A 25,316-nucleotide genomic window follows, 5' to 3' on the forward strand; every position below is an offset into this window, starting at 1 on the left:
GGTTGCCTACCTAATGGCAATTTTCCTCTTCTTTCTTGTTAAATGTACCCCAATTTACTCTTGTTATCAGACAGCCTCATCCTTCATGGTGGTAGGGGTGAAGAGGTGGAATGCTGATTAGTTTAATCTCATCAGGGTAATTCCATTCTCCTGGCTATGGTCAACATAGATATGGCTACATGACCCAACCACTGACCAATCTGACTTAAGATACTAAGCAAAGTTGTTTTCCTCCCTTCCATGGGGACACATGACAGAAACCCTGTTATGTGTTTGGGCAACACTGATACACAAGAAGGAAATCATTGAATTAGCCAGTCATGAAAGTGCCATCCACTTTACTTCTTGCTTTGTAAGACAATAAAATGCCCTTTATGTTTTAGCCACATTTTAAGATGAGTTTGTTACTTGCAGCCAAAATCATCCTAGTTAATATGCTGCCCTTTAGAACAAGAAAAAAAAGAGCAGTTGTGGATTCTTCCTTGCCTTAGGTAGGAACTGGGAGTATATAAATAATAAGGAGTACTGAGTGTATGTGAGAATATATGTCAATAATTTCACAAAGAACACATCCATTTAAGTATCTAGGCACATCTTATCGCTTCTCAGCCTTTTGGCTAAGATCAAGTATAGTATCTGTTCTTATCAGTTTAAGTATCTAGGCACATCTTCACCTAATTGAAATGTATTTTCAAAAGTCTGGAAATAAAGCTTTAGTCCACAGTCTTTTTCAAATGTCCAGGCTGTTTAATATGTAGATTTCATATTTCATAAATTTCATAGAATGTTTCTATCAAACATTGTCTGCAAAGTGACAGGGTAAAGGGAATCTTCATATTTTTCTAATCATTGATTTTGTACTAAGAAATGTGTCCACCAATTTAAACTCTATCTCAGGTTTAAAATGCACAAAAGATTAAATCTTTTTAAATAGTCTCAGCATTTTCTCATCTATTTGGAATAGAAGTCACAGGTGTGCTTTGAAGTTTATAAACCATGGCTCGGTACTTTTAAAATAACTTCTGGAAAATGTAAAAAGGAGAAAGTGTGAATCAGCCCATGCTCAGGAAGGTGGGCCATGTTCATCATATTTACTATTATGACATATTAGATTATTTTCTTTCAGTGCTCGAAAGGCACACTTTCCAAAAGAGAAATACAGTTCTTTATATTTGGTTCACATAATCCAGACCTGCAGTGTCAGTGCCTGAAACAAATTACTGTTTATATTAGAAACTTAGTTTAATAAATTAGGTCTGGTCTATGGACTGTCAAAGTCCTTATAGTCTGCAATTCATATATAACAGATGCCTTTTCCATGACTCTTAACTAGAAGTGGCCAACGTGATTGCTTCCTCCTTGCCATTACTACATTTTGTAGGTTTAGTTATCTACTGCCCACAGAGAATTAAAAACAATTTAAAAGGGCATCTGGAATAAAACACTCTAAGGGAAAAAAAATCTTTCCATATGCAATAACTTTCTGTTTAGGTCTGAGAATTATTCAATAATTGGCACTTGTTTAAATAGACCACTCAGGATCAGTTTGGTTTTCCAATTTCAGATTGAGTTACAGAACTATTTTTTTCCAAACTCACTTTTGCAAGTCCTAATTTCCAGCATATTTGTGGCACCACTGTGATTAACAGAGTAGCTAATTTTTGCATAAGAGACAAACACATTTTTCAAAAGTGTTGTAAATAATTCACTAATTTTTCCACAGATTGTTTATAAATTATGAATTTTAGCTTACTTGCCCTAGTTTAGAAAATATACCGGTAAAACAGGAGAGCGAAAAGCAGTCATTTTAGTTGATGAATTTATACAATTTAATTTTCATGAGAAACCTTGGTGCCTCCATCTTTTATGCCACTTTCCTCACTAGTGTCCAAGAGTCGGACCAAGAAGTGAGTGCCTGCCACTTGCAGCATCTCTACCTCTTGCCTTGTTTGCACTCAATACGGGAACAGTTGTTGCATAAAAAGTTAATCATGACTCTCATCTATAAGATTAAATAATAAGGCCACGGAAACTGACATCAACTCACATCAACACTTACAAATTCAGACACATGGACACTTTAACCGCTGGGTTTTTTCCTTTGTAAGCTCTACTTTGAAAAACTGTGCTTCCTTTTGAGTTGTTTGGTCAGCAAACTCAATTCTAGAATTTCTATGCGAAGGATTAATCAAGAATAGTGTATTAGCTCACATCTTGAGAACTAGACAGAGAAGATGCTCAGTGACATTTTAACACTTATGTCACTATGTTGACATCTCAATAAAGAAAACTATTCTCGGTGTGAAATGGGATGATTTCCTTACACCACCACTATCACCACCAAAAACATCAGGCAAAATTTTTGAAATCTCACAGGTTTCAAGCATTGTCAGTAGATACCGCATCATTTTAAATATAAAAATAGTCCGTTCAAACAATGAAAGGCAGGTGTACAATCATCAGTGCCTTCTTTACCAGCAACACAGTGATTTGTGAATATGTAATCTTATTTTAAATTTCACTCTTGTTCTTCGATCTTTCAAATGATTATAGTTTTCCTGGAGTGAAAATAACTTAAACTTACTAGACTTTTTAATATCTTTACAGCCAAACTGCTACAATTCTCACTTTGCTAATCTGTAATTCTCACAGAAGAACTGGCAGCGTTACCCGGCCTTTAGCAAGGACCCTGAAGTGAAATCACTTAAAACTTCCTCTATTTTAATTTCAAATGATATACTCTGTATATAAACCACGCAAATATGCTCTATCCGATACATTGACATGTACCTGCGATGTTAACATTTCTTCCTGGTACCTTCGGGCTGCGGACACGCGTGCATCGTGGAAGACTGGGCTTACTACAGAGCAAGTACAGAGCTTAGGTTTCAGGAGTTCTTTGCTCTCATGCTATTCCTCTGACGGCCCTGGCGTTTTGGGTGATTTGACTAAGAAGCCACAGCTGAGCAGGACAGCGATGAGCTCTGAACCCACGTGCTTGACCTTCAGTCCCGATTGCCCATCAGATCACCTGGGAAGTTTGGCAGAAATAACATTGCAGGCCCGCTCTACATTCTTAGCTGATCTGGGGCAGGCCCAAGGCTTCAGTGGTTTTTGGGTTTTTGTTTTTTTTTTTTTTGCTTTTTTTCATCTCCTTGGTGATTCTGACATGGTCCAGATTTAGAACCACTGGACCACTGCTCTTTGTGTCACACTTTTATAGTTCACAAAATCAGAATTAAATTTCCAGATTTATCATCACCCTTTCCCAGTCTCTTCTCTGAAAGCAGTTGACAAATGTATTTGAATATTCAGAGAATGAAGCTGAAATTTGAGAAGGAAAAACTTCATTTCGTAAGAACCCGACTGTACAGGACCCCTGAGGAACTGGATTATGGCTAGGCACTCGGGTTTAAATAGACATAAACTAATCACAAGAACACATTAACACTTGCTTTTAGCAAGGAAAGTCAAGGGAGAGAGAACAAGAAGATAAACAAATATTTAGAAAAGATCAATATCTATCTTCCCTTATAAATCTAGGTCTATAATAGAATGAAAAATATCAAATCTAATAACAAAATTAAACATCTGTTCCAAACTAATAATGAATTCATGAAACAGATAGGAACTAATATCTTTTATATGTATAGCGATAGTAACACGTTGCCATTTTTTTGCCTAATAAAATTGTAGCTTCGCCACATTTTTTTTAATTTAAAATATCCTGTGTCAATGAGAATTTTAGGAAACTAGACACTCTCATACTCTACTGATGATAATGTTAAGTTAACGCCACATTTGCCCCTTGGAGGCTAGGATCGTTAATTGGGACATGGGATGGCCAGTTAGGTGATTAAATATTAATCGTGGGTGTGTGTCTATGAAGGTGTTTCCACAAGAGAAAAACATTTGAATTGGTGAACTGACTAAAGCAGATGGTCCTCCCCAATCTGAGTAGACTTCATCCAGTCCATTGAGGGCCAGAATAGAACAAAAAGACACAGGAAGTTTGTACGAAACTTCCCTCTTTCTCTGTCTCTGTCTGTCTCTCTCTGTGCTTGACTGTGGAACTGAAACATCAATCTTTTCCAGCTCACGGAGTTCCTGGTTCTCAAGCCTTCAGACTGAAATTAATACCATGGGTAGCTCCTTGATTTTGTCTTGGAGTGTTAATTATTAATTAGTGTTAATTTATCCCAATTTACTAAGCATTTAGAATGCTACCAACTTGCTGCCTGGAGAGAAAAGCATAAAGGCTTATGAGAAAAATGAAGGGCCCACAGTAAGTTAAATAGGCTCTCAGGTCAAAATAGATGAAAAGGAGAATAAATTGTATTGAGTGCCTACGATAAACTAAGTCCTGGACCAATTATTTTCCATCCATCACCTAATTTACTCCCTTCTGCAGCCCTATAAGATACATACTCTCCGAATTTCCCATTTTACAGGTGAAAACACTGAGGCTCAGAGCAGTTAACCAATTTATAGCTAATGATCCAAACCTAAGACTTCAAAATCCAGGCTGTTTCCCAGGAGCTCACTATCTTCCCCGCAGCAGAAGACCCTGTGATGCCCAACTTCAACCAATAACTTGGAATTCCCCTTTCTTGGAGGCCAAACTGAGATTCAGATCAAAACATGTTCAGAACACTTCATTGCAATGGCATCTAGGAGCCAGTAAAGACCATGCAGCCAGTCTTCCGAAGGAGCAGCTTCAGGGATTCACCTTAGGAGCCTCCCTGTGAGCAAAACAGCACATTATCAACCCCTCTGGGCTGGTTGGGATGAAGTCTTAGTACAAATCACTCCTTCTCAAATCATTTGATCTAGATCTGATATAGAAAATATCTGATACATGAAATTTTATAAACCCAAAGACCATCAAGGAAAATTTGTCATCTGTACAATGTTAAGATAAACAAAGGCTCAGGAAAGAAAAGAAAAGAAAAGAAAAGAAAAGAAAAGAAAAGAAAAGAAAAGAAAAGAAAAAAGAGAAGAAAAGAAAGAGAGAAAGAAAGAAAGAAAGAAAGAAAGAAAGAAAGAAAGAAAGAAAAAACCACGGATGTTTCTACATCATCTTGGTTCCAGTTTTTAACCAAAACGCAAATATAAGCAAAGAAAAACACCAGTGCTCAAAATTTAACATCAGCCAGTAGAAAAGATCCCATTAATTAGACTGTCAATTTGCAACTCTTGATATCTTTTATGTTTTTTAATATTTCCAGTATAAGCCTGAGAACTTGAATAAAAACAATTTCTCTTCAAACTTATGATCCTTTCTGACTGTGAGTACTTAGCACAATCTAAATGTTGGTTTATTATATTCAAAAAATTAAACTCAAGCTAAAAACAATACACTGTGAAGGAAGAGTCCATGTTATATTTTAACACAATTTTGATTATATTTAATGTATCATTCCACTTAGAATGGCCCAATAAATAACACTAGAGTGTATCAATAGTGATTCAATTAAATTATTTAAAATAAATGACTACTGATAAAAAAGGAAGTGTTTTATTCTTGCATGTGACATTCTACTTTGCTAAAACAATAGAAACCTCCTTAAAATTATCTTTTAGGAATGCAAAATAGGGGCACCTGAGTGGCTTAGTTCGTTAGGGGTCTCTTGATATAGGTTCAGGTCATGATCTGACAGTTTGTGAGATCAAGCCCCATGTTGGGCTCTGCACTGACAGTGCAGAGCCTGCTTGGGATTCTCTCTCTACCTCTCTCTCTGCCCCTCCCCTGCTTGCTCACATGCTCTCTCAAAATAAACAAACATTAAAAAAAAGAATGCAAAATATTTCATTATTCTGAAACCATTATTATTCCTCAACAGGGCTACTGGATAGTTTCTAGAAAGCTGAAGAAAGGCCTTCCTCAATCCTATCACAGGACCAGAAATCTCCAGTATAAACATCATTTCTAAAACATCTCTAAAGGACAAATATTATAATTTCTCTGAAGTGCTCCTATTGTAGAATAAATGGATCCATTTCCATCATTGCTCACCTAACACTGCAGTGGTCCCTGGGGAATCAGGACATGAGTACATTCTGATAGGAATGCATACTGTGGTACTACAATGAAACCTTGGGAGAGGCAGAATGAAGGAGCAGCTTTTTTTTTTTCAATCGATGTGTAAAGGATTATAAATGCATTTTCCTCATTTGACATGACAGCTTAAGACCAACCTGCAAGTGTTTCTTTTTTTTTTCTTTCCTTTCTCTTTTAACTTTCCATTACTTTGTTGTAAGTTTTATTTAGCATTAATCTTTTATGGCCATATTTTTTTTTGTAATGCTTTAAGCATCCTTCTTTCTTCAGCTTCTTTGGAAATCAAAGTCATGTCAATAGACTCAAAGGTATCCAAACACTCTTGATTAATTCTCAGAACACTGATCTGAAATAGTCTTGGAATAAGACTAATGGGAGAACTTTAGTGTGCTGTTTTTACAAATTAAAACAGATAAGGACATGGTTTTCCTATTGCTAAAAAGTTAGGCATCACTGTACCATTATTTTCTACCTTCATTTATCACCAGCATTTTTCAACTTTTTAATTGTAAGTCTGCACATGTTCACAATGATAAAACTAAAACGTGTTCCTAACACAAACCTCAAGTGAAAGTCTATAATCTTTGAAATAACTTATAGAAAATGAATCATGCTACTTTATTCATTTTTAGCTTTCTTTATGCTATAATCGCAAATACTTAAAAGACAGCTGGTACAAACCGACTCCAAATGAGAAATTTATACTTTACATTTTAGTAAAATAAGTTATTTTAAAACTTGGTCCCATGTTTTCCTGAACACCTAGGCACATCTCTTGTTTGAATTTTTTTTGCCGGAACTCCCTTCAGAAACAATACTAACCTAACCATGCAATATCTTAATGAATTTAGCCTTTTAACAATTTCTTTTTTTAATGTCTATTTATTTTTGAGAGAGAGACAGAATGCAAGTAGTAGAGGGGCAGAGAGAGAAGGATACACAGAATCTGAAGCAGGCTCCAGGCTCTGAGCTGTCAGCACAGAGCCCAACGCAGGGCTTGAACTCAGGAACTGCAAGACTATGCTAAAGTCATGCAAGACTGAGCCAAAGTTGGTTGCTTAACCTACTGAGCCACCCAGGTGCCCATTAACCTTTTAACAATTTCTAACTACAGCATCTAACCTGTTTATTTAGCTTGTAGACTTAAAATATAATGAATAGCTTAGTCTTTATTTAGCTGCCATTTTCTCTTTTTACTTTAAACCACTGAAAATAAATGCTTGGATACTTTTTGCTCTTTTCCTGGTTATATCTTTGAATTCCTTAAATTTTTATCTTATTATATGCATAATCAAGCTCAACATCATGTACCAGCCTTTTGAGGCTCTCATTCTCCAAGTGTTAAGTTTGGCATAATTTTTGCATGGAAAAAATGGATTTAGAGAAAACTGTTACAGAAAATATTAATATACTATATATTTTCACCCTTGTTTGTAACTGCTTGGAGCAGAATCTCCATAGTTTATTACCATGTTCACTAATATTCAAACACTATCAACTATCCTAAAAAGTAAATATAATTATGGATTTTTAACAAAAAAGTAAAAAATAATCATTAATGATGTGTTTCTGAGATAATGCCCCAAGACAAATAGGGAATTGAAACCAAAGATATACATGATGAGTCAGTTTCATTTACTTAGGAATGTCCCACCTTGTTCTAAAAAGTATTATATGGCAAAAGATCTACAGGGAGAAAAGATAAGGTTAGGAACAAGGTGCCCATAATTCAAATCAAATAAAAAAAAATTTAGCCATTTTATAAAAGGCACCATACTGGTGAAATCTTAATAATTTCCCCCTCTCTCTCTCCCTCTCCCTCTCTCTCTCTCTCTCTCTCTCTCTCTCACACACACACACACACACACACGCACACACACTACAAAGATAAATGACTATTCTTGCTCCTACTTAGCCTGAAGTCTAAGAAATACATGTTAAAAAGTGATTGTATGTCGGTCCTACCCTAGGGACACCAAGACAGATCATACAAGGTCTCAGTTTTAAGAAAATCACAGTGTAGAAGAAGATGGATGAGTGATCCCATTGAAGTTGTTCTGACATATTATACTTGTTGGGATAAAAATGAGTATGTAAACACAAGACTTCTTTTGAAAAGTAGCCTGAGAATAATCAAGTAATGAGAAATAAGCAAGTAAATCATCAATGTATCAGCTATATAAAAATACTCTTGTAAGCTTTACATGGCTTATCCCAAGGGAACTCTGACAGCAGCCATACCACCATTTACAGGTAAAGAAACTGAGGCACAGAGAGTTTCAATAGCCCCTCCAAGGACAGTAAGGGGCAGAATTAAGATGTGAATGTGGGAATTCTGTCTCCAGAGATTGTGTTTAACCATACTCCTCCTGAAAATGCAAGGGCATCGATGAGAAGGAGAACTCATGACTGGAAGAAGTCACTGGTGATGGCTCTTGATAGAGGTGGCATATTTTATTTACTGAGCAAATATTTGCTGAGTATCAGTTGGACACAAGACCTCCTGCTAGACACCAGGGATACACTGGCAAACAAACAACAGAAATACATCAGATAGACCAACTCGATGGACAGGTAGGATTTAAACAATGAGAGACGAAGTGGGGTAGGGATTAGGAATAAAAAGTCATTCCCCTGTGAAGATCACTAGATTTGCAAATGCAGCAAAATGGGAGTAAGTGATTGCTCCGACATGTAACTGCAGAAAATTTATTAATCAAATTTACATTCCATTTTATTTATTTTTTTGAGTATAGTTGACACACAATATTACATTAGTTTCAGGTGTACAGGACAGTGGTTCAACAAGTTTAGGCATTAGGCTATGCTTACAAATGTAGCTACCATCTGTCCTGATACACTGCTATTATAATATCATTGACTGTACATCTTATGCTGTGCCTCTTATTCCCATGACTTATTCATTCCAGAACTGGAAGCCTATATCTCCCTCTCTCTTTTGCCTATTTTGCACCTCTCCCTCCCCCTTCTCCGCTGGCAACCATCAGTTTGTTCTCTGTATTTATAGGTCCGGTTCTGCTTTTTGTTTATTCATTATTTTTAGATTCCATTTTAAGGGAAAAGAGGAAGGTGAAGAAATCTTTGGAGCTTGTGCTGGGTAGCCTCTAAAATGGCCCCAAATAACTCCCAGTTCCTGATATTCATGCCCTTGTGCAGCCCTGTCCTTGAAAGTAGTCAGGACTGAGGTGCCTGGATGGCTCAGTTGGTTAAGCGTCCAACTTCAGCTTCAGTCATCGTTCGTGCATTGAGATGTCAGCCAGAGCCTGGAGCCTGATTCAGATGCTGTGTCTCCCTCTGTGTCCCTCCCCTGCTCACTCTCTCTCTCTCTCTCTCTCTCTCTCAAAAATAAAATAAACATTAAAAAAATTTTTTCAAGTAGTCAGGACTGAGTGACTCCCTTTTAATGGATAGAATGACAGCAGAACTGAAAGGGGGGGGGGTCCCTTCTGATATTAGATTATAAAAAGACTGTGACTTCCATTTTGTGTTGTCTCACTCTGTCCTGAGGTACTCACAGGATGGGAAACCGGCTGCCCCATCATGACACAGCCTTGAGGAGAGGTCCATGTGGTGAAGAACTGAAACCTTCCAACAACCGGCTGAGTAGTAAATTCAGCTGAACGTGGATTCAGAGGCCTCCTCCATACCGCCCTTGGCCAGCTGAACCTCAGATAAGACCCCAGCCCTAGATGACAGTTTGAGTACAACTTCGTGAGAGAATTGAATCAAAAGTTCCCAGCTAATCTGCACCCAGATTCTTAACCCGCAAAAACTGTGAGGCACTGAATATTTGTTTGAAGCTACTATTTTAATTTGTCACTCAGCTATAAGCAACAATTAAAGCATCTTTCTATAGAACTTGAGCCTCTCCCTGAAATTTTGCACTTTGAACCACTCATACACAAATCTTCATCACAGAATCCTATTTCATAAATGACCCTTACCAAGATTACTGGAAGGCACTAAGAAGAGAAGAAGGAAAAGAGAGATGGGTAAGTAGAGAGGGAGGGAGAGAGGGAACCAAAGTTACAGCAAAGGCATCTGTGAGCATATCCTCTGGCTCAGAGAGAAATGTATGCAGTTGTGTGTGCAGGGTCTACTTGGGTATGATCTGTATCTATGTTCTGTAGGTGTGTATAGCGTTGCTGATGATTCCATAGCTTCTATTTATTATTTTCTGTTTTGTCATGCTTACAGTTTGAATGGGATGACAGTGTTGGCTGAATCAATTTGAAAATGTGGCCATTTCCTTAGCCGGCATGTATTCATCCAAGATTCCTGCTTCTTAATTAATCATTTGATTAATATCTGTGGCCCAGAGGTTCAATTAGAGATACACCTTTTTTTTTAATATATAGACAATAAACAACATGTAACAACTGATGTAACCTAGCATGTATGGGTAGTTAAAGTGGGCATTATTTTTTATTTGCTTTCAAGCTGCAGAGCAGGCTGAACAATAGGCAATAAACAAGTCATTTTGTATGGCTTTTGTGGGACTTGAAAAGAATTTTGACTTAATGGAAACTGATGCTTTGTTGGAAGCCCTGCAAGGGAAGCGATAGAAGACCCACATGGTAAGTGCCCCAAACAGATCTTCACAAATGATAGAGTCACATTTAACTCGAAGATTGGGTGGTAAAGGTCAGCTTGTAGTGTAGAATTAATAGGTGGTGTCTCACTAAGGCTCTTCACCTCCTGCCTTGAGAAAACTTTCAAGGTTTCTACAGATAAAGAAAAGGACTCAAGGACCAGAGACACCTCAAATATGTAGATGACACTGTCATCTTTTACTTAAGCTAAAGACCTTGAAGCAATGGTGAAAGAATATAACAGAAGAGCAAAGAATCTGGATCATTATATAAAAGAAGCATATGCAAAATCACATCGAGTACATACATTCAGGAGGGAAAGCTGGCTGCAAAAAAATTAGGCATTGCAAAGAAGTGTTTGTTGAGGCCATATGGCGTACATTGTTACAACCCAGAAAGGTTCAGAAAGCAGAATAGACCCTTGTTAGAGTCCCTGAGGAGCTGAAAATGAATAGTTTCCTACATTTAAAGAACTATCTACTAGAAAGAGAGCTATGATACTAGCACACTCCTGCTTTTGGCAACTATAGCAAAAGCACACATATTTAACACAGATAGAGAATAAAATTTGTGTAACAAAATAGGAAGCACTTTGAATATGGTACTGTGTGAAGAGACAAAAGAAAAACTGGTAGTAGCAGAACAAGGTAGACAATTACGAGGAAGAAAAAACCTGGCCCCCTTGGAGATGTGACACAGTAGAGGTAGAGGATGAGCCTGTTACACACCCGTGGGAATAGCCCTTCCCAGTAGGTTCGAACACACCAATTAGGTCCCTTCGTGAACTCATATCTAAGTCTAAGTTTATGTGGGTAAGAACCATGAAAGGACATACAACAAAAATAAAGTCTGATTCTCTTATGTCCTAGCAGTAGCCTGGACCGCGGTTAGATTTCTTTAAACTTCTCCTGCCCTAGACTTGTATTGTTACTGCTTCCTTCTTGGAATCAGAGGTCTGATGAAAAAAGTAGTATCTGATTCATCAAGTTCCTTCTGCATGGCAAAAGCTTCCCAGTGTCTTGAAAGATAGAGGTTTTTTCTAGGATCTTTAAAAAAATAGAAAAAAATATATTATTTCTCTTGAAGTCAAGTGAGTAAGCAGGTATTGAGACAAATATCACCAAAATGAGGATCCTTTTCACACAACATCAGTGAGTAATATTTACTGAGTATACTTGTTCATAATGTAAAGCGCTGGGCTAGGGGTCATGGTGAATGAAACAGACAAGTTTCCTAGATGAGCTTTCAGTTCAGCAGGGAAGCAAAGGAAGATTGACAAATAAGTGATGACTAATTAAATAATTATAATTATTCAAAGAGATAATAAAGAGGTGTGTAAGTTGCAATGATGTTGTATAACAAGTGTACCAAAATAATTGGAGGGTCAGGGAAGGTTTGTATAAGTGAGTGCCTTCTAGTGAAGCCTCAAGATTGAAGAAGAGATATTCAGGTGGTAGGAATGTGTGTGTGTGTGTGTTCACACATTCACTTATACACAAGTCCACAGGTAAGCAGGGGACAGAAGGAGAATAAGAGAAAGGAAAAGATCTTGAAACCATCTGTAGAGATACAAGAAGTCCAGTATTGACTAAAAACAAAGGGAGTGTTTGGTACAAGAGACCAGAGAAGGGTGCCTGGGTGGCTCAGTTGGTAGGGCATCTGACTTCAGCTCAGGTCATGATCTCATAGCTTGTGAGTTCGAGCCCCGTATCGGGCTCTGTGCTGACAGCCCAGAGCCTGGAGCCTGCTTCAGATTCTGTATCTCCCTCTCTCTCTGCCCCTCCTGACTCACGTCCTGTCTCTCTCTCCTTCAAAAATAAACATTTAAAAAAAATTTTTTTAATGAAAAAAAGGTGAGACCAGAAAAGGTGTGAGGTTAGATCATGTAAGACCTTGTAGGTCAATATAAAGACTTTGGACTTTATTCTGAGGACAAGGGAAAGACATGAAAAATGGCCAGCTGAAAATTTAGCTTCTCTTTCCCTGAGAGAGATTAGGAGATAAATATTTGGTAAACCTCTAGCAATTCTCTGCCTCTGACATGAGATACTGGAGGATGGGGCCCATATCAAATTCATCCCTGTGTTTTACACTGTGATTCCGAGGGGAATAAAGTAGAGCCAAATTTAACCGTAATGTAGTGTAACAAGCCATAGTGCCCTAAGGAAAGAATGGGTTGATGGTACTAGAAATCAGCTTTGGGAAAGGTCACTTGCAAGATGGAATCAGTCTTAGGTTTCTGAAAGATGTTACCTGGAAGGATGGGAACAGTAGTCTAAATAATGACCTCCAAATCCCTAGGACCTGTGAATATCATCTTACATGGGAAAAGGGGGCTATGCAGGTGTGATTAAATTAAGAATCTTGAGATGCACATCTTAGCCTAGATTAACCCTAAGTGTAATCACACAGGTCATTATAAGAGGGAGGCAAGAAGGTCAAAGGAGGAACAAGGCAAAGTGACGGCAGAAGCAGAGGAAGTAAAGGCAATATGATGCAGTGTCATGCACCACAGAAGGCAGGTGGCATCTGGAAGATGAAAGAAAGGAAGGAAAGATTCTCCCCCAGAGTCTCCAGAAAAATCCTGCCCTGCTGTCATCTTGAATTTAGCCCTGTGAGACATATTTCAGATTTCTGACCTCCTGAAGTATGATAAAATAAATGTGTGTTGTTTTAAGCCACTAAATGTGTGGCAGTTTACTATAGCAGCAAAAAGAAACTAATACAATAGGTATGATTTCAACAGAATAGATGGGAAAGGTACAATATCACTAAGGTGACTATATGCCCCAGTTAGCCCAGGGAAGTCTCAGTTAATACCTGCTAGCACAGCTTATTTATTAACAGTGTCCCCTTTATCTCCTGAAGGTGCCCTGGTTTAGATTATAAATCTGTATTAACAAAGATACCGAGTTGGGTGTTTCGGGTGTTGGGAATAGCAAGCAGGACCAAAGGGATTCCCATGGAAGCAGCCTCTGCCTTGTACTCCAGGCCACATAAGACTTAACTTATGACAATTTATAACCCCAGCAACACCTATAAAAGTCTCAAAATTACACATTGATTATATTGCTTAAAAATTTGTGTTTAAAAAAGTAAGAAGAGGTGAGGAGGAAGAGACACCTAGATAAAGGCAAGACTAGAAGGACCCACACTCCCACAGTCTACAGAGCATTGATCATTGGAGTCAATGAGATGGTGAAGGAAAATCACAAAATGCACTCAGTCTGAAAAATGTAACACTAGTCAGATAACCCATGAGCACAGACAACCCACCCAAGGATTTAAAATGGCTTTAAATGTGAAATCCCATGTTGTTTGGAATTCTAAGAGGTAGATTTGAAATTTCTGAGGGAGAAGAAATAACTCTGGATTAAGTTTATGTTCCAGGAATCCTCAGCATTCCAGACATGACCTAGTTTGATCCCATCCCTATCTTTATAGACAAGACCCATTTTACCACAACGGGCTGTTTGGCTTGCACTTTTGAGCCATGCTGCTTTCAACTCTTAAGAACCAACAATAGTGCCCAAGTCTTTTTCTTTTAAGGTCAATCATACTGCCTTCTACTTGGTCAAAAACTCACAGTTCAACCTAGCAGATCTCTTCATTGTTCCCTAGGCACGTGTCCATTCTCCTCTGAAGCACAGCCAGTACTCTCCTGCACGTGGAATATCTTCTGTCTTCTCTCTCACTTAATACCGCTCATTCTTCAAAGATAAGCTCATGAGGGGCACCTGGGTGGCTGAGTCAGTTAAGCATCTGACTTCAGCTCAGGTCATGATCTCATGGTCAGTGAGTTTGAGCCCTGCATCAGGCTCTGTACTGACAGCTCAGACCCTGGAGCCTGCTTCAGATTCTGTGTCTCCCTCTCTCTCTGCCCCTCCCTTCCTCATGCTCTGTCTCTCTCTGTGTCTCAAAAATGAATAAATGTTAAAAAAAAAAAGATAGGCTCATGAATCCTTTTATGACTACTCCACAGGCCTCTTGCTTCTGTGAATATCTGTTGCATCTATATCCAGCTATTAAGCCATTTATTGAGTCATGTCAATGTGTCAACCACTGCACTGGTCATTGGTACACATTGATGAATTAAAAGACATAATCTCTGCCTTTAGATAAATAGCCAAAAATAAAGATGCAAATAAGTAAAAATTATCTATCATAATAAATGTTATGGTGGAAAACAACAGGAGTCAAGGATTGAGAATATTTGGGGAGTGTTGATTTAACCAGGGTAGTTACTGATGAGGTGACATTTAAGCCAATACCTGAAGAAGTCCTCAGCCATGTAAAAGCCATCAAGCACAGTGTTCACAGCTAGGAGAATGTCAAAGTTAGAAGGGGAAAGTCTGATATAATTTAAGTGTCTTGAGAGAAAACAAAGGAGAATTCCAGAACAACTCCCCCATGATTGCATGGACTGAAGTGGATTCAGAACTGTAACATGGGTCTCCTGACTTCAGTCTGAAATCAGGCTCCCATATCACCTTCTTCATCTAATTGTCTCATGTACTTTTGAGGAGAAGAAATTCTGTATCTTAAACTTAATTTTATTTCCAACAATTGTGCATATATAAAAAGGTGCTCAATAAATGTTTGCCAATTATGATGGAGTTTCCCTCCTGTAACAGCAGCCATGTTTTGCTTCTGTGTTCCGGGCACTTCTACTACAGCTCTCCTAATGGTGGATCGGTGATGAACAGTATTATATAGAAAGCACCATGGCATCCACGTTTCTGCACAGTGAAGGAATTCTTATTTTAGCCCAGATCCTGTATGGATTCATTCTGCCCACCACTTGGAGCAGAACCCGATACATTTTGTCAGTCCAGCATAGTCAGAACAGAAAAGCAGCCAGCCAGGAAACAAAGGACACATACAGTAAACAGGATGCTGCTCTCTCCAAGCAACTCTCTGTTTCTTCAGTAAGCTCACTCTCCATTTCTCCTCATAACTCCGTAACATAACTATTTATGCTCTCTCACCAAATTTCATTGTAGGCCACAACCTACAAGTCCCAGACTCCTCGAACTTCATGAGAAAATAAAAGCCCTCAGCTGGGAACTTCTCTGTCTTCCCAACCTCAAATCTTCCTGTGTTTTCTACTTGCCTTTCCATTGTCCTCCTCCTCCCTCAGCACCCCTTCTGGCCCCTTACCATTGAGGATGTGACCTTTCTCTTGCCAAAGTCCAGGACCTCAGCATTTGGTCTGATCACACCCTCTTATACCTTCTCAGCTTTTCCAGAACCTCTCTCCGTCAGTTATCCCCTGTGTCACTCGAGTCTTCAAATTATCACAGTCTACAAAGTCATTACCTGAGCGTTCAAATTCACACTGGCAACTACCATTGTAACCAAACTTTCACTGATGCCTGTATTCACCTCCAGCATCCACATCACTTCTATTTCTTTTTATAGCCGAGCATCTAAAAAAAATCTGTATATTCTGTCTTGACTACTTTACTTCCTATTTCTCTATTTCTTTTAATTTCTTTTTATTTATTTTGAGAAAGACATAGAGAGCAAGGTGGAGAGGAGCAGAGAGAGAGGGAGACAGAATACCATTCAGGCTCCATGCTATCAGCACAGAGCCCCAATGTGGGGCTCAAATTCACAAACCGTTAGATAATGACCTCAGAAGATATCAAGAGATGGACACTTAACAGACTGAGCCACCCAGACAGCCCTTTTTATTTTTTTCTAAATTTCACATTGATAAAACTATTTTGATTATATAAAATACACAGTAATTTTTAAAAAGCAAACAACAAATAAAAGAATAAAATAAAAAGGTAAAAAGAAACTGAAACTCCATCTCCCTGAGTTGGCCACCATCAACGTTTGAGAAAACCCTTTTTCAAATTTTAATTCATATATCTGAGCCCACTCATATCTATAATTTTACATACTCCTCTGTATCATGGAATATGGCATCCTATTCCATTATGATCACCTTCTTTAAATGCAGTTGAAAATTTTCCTTCTTTTCTCTTCCACTCCTCCAAAATGACAACACAACCCACTGTGGGAGTCAATATTAACCTAGTCTGAATCCTTCTTACAAGTCTTCTTGTTCATTTAATTGCTTACAATTATACATGTGTATATATATATATATATATATATATATATTATACAGGTGTTCTAAACCTTTCTTACCCCCACATAACAGTAGATGGTGAATATTTCTCCAAGTTAGCTGACATACAGCATCACATTGATTCTTTTTTAATGGTTATACAATATCTCATCATAAAAATGTAGCACAAATAATGCAATTCTGTTGTGATAGGCTTTCACTTTATTTCCAGTAGAGGGATGAAGGGCACCTATTTGTTTCTTGAGGCCTCAAATACTGCTACAAACTAATTATCCTTGTACATATATCCTTAAATATTGGGTCCTTTACTCCTATGGAATAGATTTCCAGAAGTGGGAATGTGGTTTGGAGGTTCTGTATGTATTCTTTTATTTTTAAAAATATCACCAGATTGTCTTTTTGAATAGCTCCAATTTATCAAAGATTTGTAATAATACCTTTATTCTGCAGTCACTCCTGAGTAGGGGCTTAAAAAGTAATAATTAAGATACTAAACTATAGGCATAATGCTAATATATATATATATATATATATACACACACACACACACACACACACACACACACACACATATATATGTATAATTCCTTCAGCCCATTGGGTCTCTATTTAAAGAACCCCAATGGGCTGAAGGAATTTTTCCAAGTATACATCACTCATCAATAGAAAAGCAGTGATTTAAGCCCAGGCTATCTGGTTTCATAGCCCATGTTCTTAATCTTGTGCTAATTTTGCTTCAACTTGTTTGCCAGTGTGATGGGTATAATGTGATAATGTGATATGTTCTGTTCTTTTAATTTCATTTATTTCCTGAATATTAAAATGGTAGAGTTCCTTGTCAAAAGCTTATTTCTCATTTATATATGTTCTTTAATGAATTATTTCTTCATATTCGTATCAGGGATTAAGTTGAGCTGCCTTTCACAGAAAGCCCAATTAAGAGTGATAATAACACAATTTATTTTTCTTTCATATAAAAAAAGTGTAGAGGTGAGAAGTCCAGCTTAGAGCAGACCAGCCATAGGTCACCAGGGACCTGGGCTATTTTGAGCTCTCTCCTCATCCCTTCTTAGGATAGGAACTCATCCCAGGCTCACAGCGTGGCTATGGAGCGCCAACTAATAATAGAAGAAAGTGAAGTGCAAAAAGGCAAAAAGAACTTTCTCAGAGGTTCACAGAGCAACCCATGCTTATGCCTCCTTGGCCAAAACCACCGCACAAGGACACTTGAACTACAGTGGAAGATGCAGCTCTTTAGCTGGATCCAAGATGCCCTGAATGAAATTAGAGGTTTAGTAGTAAGGAAGGGGGACAACATAAACATTGGCTGGAACAATTGGCCCTCAGAATAATATTCTTTGCTCATTTTCTATCGAGTTGGCTTATTATACATTTGCAAAAACTCTTTCTCTTTCTCTATGCAGATATTAATTATTTACTTTCCATCTGTTTTGCATATGTTTTCTCTATATTTCTTTTGTCTACAGACTCATTTGCTCATTCAAGAATTGTTTAGTGAGTCCCTTCTATCAGGCACTGCTCTATTCTAAGCACTAAAGATGCAGTAGGAAACAAAACCAACAACAACAAAAAATCCCTGGTACTTACATTCTAGGAGGAGAACACACAACCAGAAAAAAAAGGCAAAAGTCATGGAATTGTATGTACTAATAACTCTGATGAAGAAAATGAATAAAAAAAAAAAGGCAAATGGGGTTGCAGAGATGCAATTTTAAGTAGCGTGGTCAAAGTCAGCCACTGAGAGGGTGACATTTGTGAAAAGACCTGAAGGAGATGAATACATATTCAAGCCATCAAAATACCTGCAAGAATATAGTCACAGAAAGAGAATGTTGGAGACCTAGGACAAAGTATTATAAAACACATTCCAGCTGGTTAAAAGGAGCATAATGTGTAGGGTGGTATAGCCACTGTAAAAATTTTGATTTTTTCCTCCTGTTGAAGTGGATAATGTTGGAGAGTTTTATGTGAAGTTATATAATCTGACTTACATTTTAAAAGGATTATTCTTCCTGATTTCAAACTATACTATAAAGCTGTAGTCATCAAAACAGTTTCAGACTGGCAGAAAAACAGACACATAAACCAATAGAACAGAATCAAGAGGCCAGACACAAACCCTTGCAAGTATGGTCAACTAATATTTGACAAGGGAACCAAGAATCCTCAATGGAGAAAGACTGTCTCTTCAATAAATGGTGCTGGGATAATTGCATATTCCCATGTAAAAGAGTGAAACTGGACCCATATCTATGCCACTCACAAAAAAAAACACTCAAAATGGATTAGAGACTTTAAATGTAAGACCTGAAACCATGAAACTACTAGAAGAAAATATAAGAACGAAGATCCTTGCCATGGGTCTTGGTGGTAATTTTTTGGAAATGATACCAAGCACAAAGAACAGGAAACATAATAAAAAATAAACAAATGAGACTACCTCAAACTAAAAAGCTTCTGCACAGCAAAATAAATCAACAAAGTGAAAAGAAAACCTACAGAATGGTAAAAAAAAATATTTGCAAACCATGTATCTGATAAAGCGTTAATGTCTAAAATATATAAAGAATTCATACAACTCAATAGCAAAAGAGTAACAATTATACATATATATATATAATAGCATTATGCCTAGAGTTTAGTATCTTAATTATTGCTTTTTAAGCCCCTACTCAGGAGAGACTGCATAATAAAGGTAGTATTACCAATTAAAAATGGGAAAAGGACCTGAATACACTTCTCCAAAGATGATATATGAAAATATATGTGAAAAGATACTCAATGCCATTAGTTTTTAAGGAAATGCAAGCTAAAATTACAATGACCAGAATGATGTATTACCTCAGGTTTGTTAGAGTGGCTATTATGAAAAGACAAGAGTTAGCAAATACATGGGTGTGGAGAAAGGGGAACTCTTGTGCATTTTTGGTGGTATTGTAAATTGGTGCAAATACTATGGAAAACAATATGGAGGATCCTTAAAAAAATAAAAATTGAACCACCAAATTATCCAGCAATTCCATATCTGGGAATATCCAAAGGAAACAAAAACACTAACTCAAAAAGATATCTGTACCCCAATGTTCATAGCAGCATTATTATATTTGGGGAGTGGGGATTAGAGGGAGAGTCAAAGGGAGAGAGAGAATCTTAAACAGGCTCCACACCCTGCACAGAGCCTGACACAGGGCTCATTCTCACAACCAAAAGATCATGACCTGAGCAGAAATCAAGAGTCAGACGTTTAACCAGCTGAGCCACCCAGGCATCCCAGAAGCCCAGAAGCTATTATTCATAATAGCCAAGACATGAAAACAACCTAAGTGTTTATCGATGGATTAATTTATGGTTTACATATATAAAATGGAATATTATTCAGCCACAAAAAATTAAGAAATCCTACCATTTGTAACAACATGGATGGACCTTGAAGGCATTTTGACTAAGTGCAATAATTCAGGCAGAAATGGGCCAATGGTGTATGATCTGATCTCATTTATATGTAAAATCTAAAATAGAAAAAGAAAAAAACTCATAGAAAAACACATCAGACTCATGTGTACCAGAGGTGAAGGGTAGGGAAGGGGGAATTAGAGAAAGGTGGTCAAAAGGTACATCTTCCAATTATAAGATAAATAAGTATGCGGGATGTAATGCACAACATGGTGACTATAGCTAACACTGCTGCATGATATACAGGAAAGTTGTTAACATAGTAAATCCTAGAAGTTCTCATGGCAAGGAAATATTTTTTTCCTTTATTTTCTTTTCTATTTCTTGTATATATATGAGAAAATGGATGTTAGCTGAACCTATCATGGTAATCATTTGACAATATGTGGAAATCAAACCATCATGCTGCATAAACTTACACAGGGATTTATATTAATTATTTCTCAATAAAATGGGGGAAAAGGATTACTCTAACCATGTGTTAGAATAAGGGAAAGGACACAAAATAGGAGGCCAGTTAGGAGTTTATAGAAGTAACCTACATAGGAGTGTATGAATGAATGACAGAGGGTTGGATCTTGTACATACCATAAAGACAGATCATCTACGTTTACCGTTAAATTGCAGGTGGGTTGTAATTGAAGACAGTTCAGAAAAACTCCATGACTTTTTGCCTGAGGAACCAGAATGGTAGAGTTATGAGAAATTGTGTTAGGGAAATTTGTGAGTAGAGTAGATTGGGGGAAGGGAGTGCTGGGAATCTGGAGTTCAGGCCAGCAGTCAGAGCTGGATATATAAATTTCAGAGTTTTCATTAGATACATGTTTTCCAGTGCGATGAGACTGGATGAAATGTAGACCATGAATATGGTTGGAGAACAAAAGAGATTCAAAGACCTGCTAGTGAGGAGGAAGGAAAAACAGAAGAGTAGGGGTGCTCTACCTAGAAGAGTAAAACCACTTGTATTGTCTCAATTACCATCAATATGCTAATGACAACCAACTTTATAACCCCAGCAAAGGTGTCTTTCTTCCAGCAGTCAAGATGCTTCCCCACATCTCCAACTCAACACAAGACCTTTATAGTACTTTTATTTTATCCACTTCCCCAAACTCCAATACTCCTAGGTTTTCCCAATGTTTCATGCTGATGATTCCAGACTATAATTTAGCTTCTTCTTCTAGTATTATCATATTTATCCAAGACATTTTACCTATCATTTATTATATACATTCTTGAAATTGAAGTATATATTCTGCACATTTCCTATTATCTTCATCTTAACTTTTCTCAGAGTCTCAGTTTTTACCTATATGGTGTCCTATTAGAGCATTTTTGTCAACTATTTTTCTGAGATGAATACTCAGAAAACCTTTTGTCTGAATCATTTTTATGTGCACTTGTCTATATTTCACTCTAATAAATCAATGATGTCATGTGTGGTTTAGAGTTTTAGGGTTGCAGCACTGATATCCTCTGTAATTGTTACATGCACAGATTGTACAGTGAGCAAAAGTAGATGTTTTTCAATAAATTCACCATTATGTATCCAAAGGATCTGAAATAGAATCAGAACAGTAGATATCTCAGCAGAGATATTAAAATTCTCCAAAACTGGAGTCCCCTGGGTGGCTCAGTCAGTTAAGCCACTGACTCATGGTTTTGGCTCAGGTCATGATCTCGTGGTTCGTGAGTTGAGCCCCATGTTGGGCTCTATCCTGAGTGCAGAGCCTGCTTGAGATTTTCTCTCTCTCTCCCTCTCTCACTTCCCCTCCCCTGTTCATGCTCTCACTCTCTCTCAAAATAAATAAGTAAACTTAATATTTTTTAATTCTCCAAGATTGAAGGAGGTATAACTTTTGAGATTCCAAAATCCTATACTAAGAGGTGCAAAGTTATGGACAATTATTATTTACAATCACATATATACATGCAAACACAAAAATCTGGAGCAACCCTGAACATGGCCTTGATTTCACTAATGAATAGATTGGTGTCTTCTTTTCAGAGTTAGAGTTGGCAAACTAGTTAATTGTATATATCATGATCTAATCTATTATCCATCTTGCATTCATACAGTGCAGTAGTCTCCAAATTTTTATGAGCATGAGCCTGTACAAACACAGTTGTGTGTGAGTAGCTGAAAAAATATTGCAAATAATACCTTTACTATGGAAAATGCTTTGTATATATACTATCCCATTTCTTTCTTTAAATTGCTGGTTGCTATTCACTAAGTTTATTATATTATGCCTTTATTATATTAGGCCCGCATGACTGCAACCCAAGTTTGAAAAATGCTAATTTAGATGTCTTTTAGTATACTGAGGCAGAATAAAATAATAATAGATAACATTTTCAGCATTTATGATGAATAAAGGACTATGCTAAGGACTTTACATAGATTATCTCATCTAATCTTAAAATAACCATAAAGTTAGGTTATTATAAGTTATAAGTTATAAAGTTAGGGGCTCCTGGGTGGCTCAATTGATTGAGCATCCAACTCTTGATTTCAGTTCAGGTCATAATCTCATGGTCATGAGATCAAGCCCCGTGTCGGGCTCTGTGGTGGGCATGGACCCTACTTGGGGCTCTCTTCCTCCTCAATCTCTCTTTCTCTCTCTCAAAAAATATTTAAGGAAAGCCTGGGTGGCTCAGTTAGTTAAACATCCAACTTTGGTTCAGGTAATGATCTAATAGTTTGTGGGTTCGAACCCTGTGTCAGGCTCTGTGCTGACAGCTCAGAGCCTGGAGCCTTGCTTCAGATTCTGGGTCTCCCTCTCTCTCTTCCCTCCCCCCCAACTTGCGCTCCGTCTCTCTGTCTCTCAAAAATAAGTAAACATTAAAAATTTTTAAATAACCATAAAGTTAATTATTACTAATTCTTAACAGTTTATGGAAGAAAACATGAATACTAGAATGGTCAGTCAGGTTTGCCAAAGGTCATGCAATGTAGCCATGTCATTCTTGACACAATGCTGATAGCTGCTATATTCTATTATCTCCTACCTAACTTGCTGAAATGCTGAATCAATATACTTTGAAAAATTACAATTCCAAGATGCATAACTACTAAGTCTCTCCCTTCCCATGCATGCATCATCTCCACAGCCCTTCTAGCAATTACATCTCTTAGGAGGAGCTGCATGGTCTCCTGTGGTGCTTTAATTCAATGTTTGTAGTGTCTGTTCTAATATTCTCCATATACTGACTGGTGTCCTTTGTTTTCTTATATTCTCTGCTACCTCGTGACTATCCTGAATTCTTATGTTTCTTTATGATCTTCATAATTAAGTGCCTACTGCTAGTTGGCTAATTCAGTACACTTGGTTTAAACTCCTGAGGGAAGGAATCTGATTAACTCAGTTCATTTTTTTCCTATCCAGCAATTGTTTTTGGTTATTCTTATAGCCACACATATGTGCTCCTACTCATATTTACAACTGTGCCACTGAGCACATATACAGTTCTCTACCTACCTCTCTCTATCTCTTATAAGATTATAAACTCCTTGAGAGCAACAGATGCTTCTTATTCACCATTGTACCACCTAATCTTGGTGATTAGAGAAATATAATAGTGAATAAATCAAAAGGAGTGAGCTTGCCAATCAAGTAGCAGTGGGAAAGACAGAAGGATAATGAAGTCATTAAACAAGAAATCAGGAAGAGAAGAATAATAGAGATAAAATTCTCTCTATCTGTGTAGATAAAATTCAGCCTTTAATAATAAAAAAGTTTCCAGGAGGAGGTAATAAAAGTTAACACCATAAAGGTAGCCTTAACCAAAGGAACCTTACACATGACCTTAACCTTTCTTCAGAAAAAGAAATGAAAGATGGTGCCACAGGGTTTTTGCCTAAGCAATAGCATGGAAGTGAAGAATGGAGAACTGTATTAGTCCCAACCTCAAACTGCTACAAACAAGTATAAGATGAATTCAATATGTTAAAAATATTTAGGAAAGCAGCATTGGTCAATTTGACCAGCACTTTTGTGTTAATTAAGTAATTTTGTGAGTCAAATGTTCATACCCAAGGAGTCTGGTTTGAATCACAAAAATCTAGGGAGCCAAGGCATGTTAGGCTCTAGGGGAGACAAAGGGTCAGAAGGTAAATCATGCCCCAAACTATTAACAAGCTAGAATTCACTCTCATGGACCAACATCAGGTCTTAAATCAACCAACAATTTTCAAGATATAAGAAATTTAAGGGAACAGAACAAGGTCCAGACTGCTAAGCATCTTGGTTATGCATCTTTTCAAAATCCACCAAATGTGAAGCCTGCTACTAAAAAGTTCATAATAATAAAAGGAAACACAGTGTTTTCGCTATGTATTTTGACTGGTATGAAAAAAAAAACAAATTAATTTTATGGAACTGAGTTTCAGATGATATTGAATGTAGCCTAATATAATTCACTATATATGTTTTTTTAAATGGCATTGCCAGATAGTATGATATTCTATTGCAATAATATTAGGTTTAATATGTTTTTCCCTTAAATGAATCACCTAGATATGTATAAAGTATAAATCCTAAAAGCAAAAGTTTAGGTAACATTTTAACTACTCTTTTATTGCTAAAAATAAGTTGACTTTCCTTTTCCTTCCTTCTTACTCCCAATTTTTGCCTCCAAATTTTTCTTGAGTTTACTTAGAGAATAATTCAGGTATCTGGACATTTCAAAAAGTTCTATCTAGTGAGCTCCAAGTTCCTTGTTTTGCCTGTTGTCACATTTTCTTAAAAGGCAAATTCTGATTTTGACGGCTGTGTGTATGTTTCCAAGAACAGACTAGCCTTGTGTTTGCTGCATCACTGTATTTATGGCCACTGTGTGCTTCTGTTGACCAACTCCATGAATTTGCATAAGCTCCCCCTTATTTTTTCCCTTATCTCCCTTTTATAGGCCTATATTAGGAAACCCATGTTTCTTCTGTTAAAGCCCATCAGATTTTTAGTAGCATCCTTCATAGCAAGTATTTTAAAACATAGCAAGCCTTCAGTGTTCATGGTTGATCACTGGATCTTCCTTTAATTCTGTTGGAGATCATGTTGGAAAT

General features: G+C 37.3%; 1 pseudogene; it reads left to right on the forward strand.

Moving 5' to 3' along the window:
* Positions 1 to 597: 597 nt before the first annotated feature.
* On the forward strand, positions 598 to 768 carry LOC125174327 (uncharacterized; annotated as a pseudogene).
* The last annotated feature ends 24,548 nt before the right edge of the window (positions 769 to 25,316 follow it).

The sequence above is a fragment of the Prionailurus viverrinus genome, chromosome C1 (genome assembly GCF_022837055.1).
Source record: "Prionailurus viverrinus isolate Anna chromosome C1, UM_Priviv_1.0, whole genome shotgun sequence".
NCBI lineage: Eukaryota > Metazoa > Chordata > Mammalia > Carnivora > Felidae > Prionailurus > Prionailurus viverrinus.